Source organism: Sander vitreus, chromosome 16 (assembly GCF_031162955.1).
Source record: "Sander vitreus isolate 19-12246 chromosome 16, sanVit1, whole genome shotgun sequence".
Taxonomy (NCBI): Eukaryota; Metazoa; Chordata; class Actinopteri; order Perciformes; family Percidae; genus Sander; species Sander vitreus.
In genome coordinates, this window is record NC_135870.1 from 11,567,861 (window position 1) to 11,570,709 (window position 2,849).

General features: G+C 37.7%; 1 non-coding gene across 1 annotated transcript; it reads left to right on the top strand.

Moving 5' to 3' along the window:
- Positions 1-2,415: 2,415 nt before the first annotated feature.
- trnas-gcu (transfer RNA serine (anticodon GCU)) lies at positions 2,416-2,497 on the top strand. Its single transcript has one exon. It is a non-coding gene; the product is annotated as a tRNA-Ser (tRNA).
- The last annotated feature ends 352 nt before the right edge of the window (positions 2,498-2,849 follow it).

The following is a 2,849-nucleotide window of genomic DNA, read 5'->3' on the forward strand; positions in this document are numbered from 1 at the left end:
TCACTTATTCTAATCACAATACTGCATTGCAAAACAGGGTTAAGTTATAATATGAGTAGAGAAACATAATAGTGAACAATAATGTTACTTTACCCTACCCCAAATATAGCCTTTATTCATGCAGGCTATATTTGTAATGTGATCCCAACCCCACTCTTACTGTACAGTAGAAGAAGCAGTCAGAGCAACAACTCACCCTCAATCAAATACATTGCTAACATTTTAATTACATCTGATAAAAACATTTCTTTCATTTTTCCTTTAGATAAATATATTTTTGGTGCTTCTTCATCATGTAGGCTATCTCTAAAGACTGACATAAACTTGCTTCCCTTACTGAAATTAATTTAGCATGTAATGCTGTTATCACAAGTTTCAACAATCCCAGGTCCTTCAAGCATGGAGGAATTTCAATATTATCCATCCAGCACTCAGTATTCAGAGGCTTTATTGACTTCTGTCTCACATGCTGCACAGCTCTGACTCTGAGAGGACTATTAAGTGCGGAAGATAATATGCTGGAGCTCAATGGGGTCTCTTCCCCAGGCCACTTCTCCCTTATTCTCATATCACTCCCCCTCACTTTCTATTGCTGTAAGTGGGAATCTGTTTATCTCCCACTCCTCTCAACTGTCTCTCCCTGTTCTTCTGCTGCTCTTATCTTCTTCTATCCTGACTTTCCCTTCTATCGCTTGACTTAACTCCCCCCCCCCCCAGGGCCCTCATGTGAGGAGGGCCCAAAAAGATGCTAGAATGAATAGCTGTGGATGCCTTTCTACAGGGCCCAAAATTTTGTGCTGCACCCCTGCCCCCCCCCCCCCCCCTCTTTCTTGTCATCAGTTATTACGACAGAAGCAGTGTCCTTGCCTGCCTTGGCCCAAGCACACATTCATTAGGCATTCCTTATGCTGCTCCACTCAGCAGCAGTGTCCTCCGTTCCCCTCTCCCCACAGTGGCTGTGCCTCTTGCTCCTGTCTCCAGGGGTCGTCAGTCTGCCATCGGGCCCCTTCTGAAGTTGCAAGCCACAGAGATTATAGTCTAATCCCTTGTGACTTGGAGATATTTTTAAGCGATGATGTTAGACATGTGAAATAAAGACTTGGCCTCTTCTAAAATAGGCAGGATAGGAAATGTAGATGGCATGTGTGAAATTGAGACTTTCAATATAAAGACTCCTCCAAGTGCTGTTTTTTAGTGATATGGGGAGATGTTGAGAAAATAAAAGGACCAACAGTGAAGTATAAAGCTTGCCGATCTCAATGGCTTGTGGTATTTAGGGCGCAAGAGCCGCAGCATTTCATGCATGCACATTTCACAGACACACAAAGACGTTCACAGCACACACTCACAACTCACTCACTTACTGCATGGTTTGCGGTTTTGGTCAGCAGAGCTCTTGCTGGGTGTGGAGTGGAGTAGAATAGAGAGAAAGAAACAGAGGGGTGGAAGGGTGTAACACAGAGTGAAGGCCACTAAGATGCCTTCTCAGTCCGAAGCTATTTCCTGTGGACAAGTTGCCGGGACTGTTATTGCTTGTTCCAAGGGCTCTGTGCTACAGAGGAAATCCTATATGTCACTGAAAATGGAAAACATGTTGCACAAAAGCTAGACTTGATGAAGATATTTCAAAAAGCATATGATTAACTTTGGAGGAGGGGTAATTAAATGTGTGAGCAACGGCATTGTTATTAGAAAATGCATTTCCAGCAGAAAATGCTTGTGAATGCTGAAAAGCTAAATTGCTAAAGCTAAATTGGATTGCCGGCATAATTGCGTAAGAAGAAGGAGAAGTAGGAAAAGTGGGAATGTTTTTAAATACACATTTCATTGAAATTTTGAATAGTACCAATAATGTATTACACAAAAAATATTTTAAGTGATGAAAAAGTCATAGTATAGTATTTCGGAAAAAGTCACAAAAAAGTCATAGTATAGTATGTTAAAAAAAAGTTATATGTCGAAAAAAACGGGAAAAAAAGTTCTATAGTATGTCCAAAAAAGTGATAGAAAAGTCCTAGTATAGTATGTCCAAAAAAAGTCCTAGTATAGTATGTCCAAAAAAAGTCATGAAAAAGTCATAGTAAGGTATGTCTAAAAAAGTCAGTATAGCATGTCGAAAAAAGTCACAGTATATGTAAAAAAAAGTTTAAAAAAAAGTCATTGCAGTAGGTCGAAAAAAGTGATTAAAAAAGTCACAGTATAGTATGTCGAAAAAAGGTTAAAAAAAAGTCATGGTATAGTATGTCGAAAAAAGTCTTAGTAAAGTATAGCGAAAAAAGTGATAAAAAAGTAAAAAAAAGTTAAAAAAAAACAAAGTCAAAGTAGTAGTAGGTCAAAAAAAGTCATGAAAAATTAATAGTATAGTATGTCTAAAGAAATAAGAAAATAAAGTCAGATGTTTAGCACATCACTGCAGATGAGGTGGCCGAGTGGTTAAGGTGATGGACTGCTAATCCATTGTGCTCTGCACACATGGGTTCAAATCCCATCCTCATCGAACTGGAGTGTGTTATTCTGTAACCTTTACTTGTCAACAATATAACTGCCTCCATCAAACAGTTCTCTTTGGGAAATCTTATCAGTTTGCACCAGAGAAATGCTCATGTTATAATTTTTTTACTATAGTAGGTTGAAAGAAATCATAGTATAGTATGTCGAAAAAAAGTGATAAAAAGTTTATAGTATAGTACATCCAAAAAAGTCATAGTATAGTATGTTGAAAAAAGTCATAGTATAATATGTTGAAAAAAGTGATAAAAAAGTCATAGTATATTGTATGTTAAAAAAGTGATAAAAAAGTAATAGTATAGTATGTCAAAAAAGTCAAGAGTTATCTCAAGACACTTTAC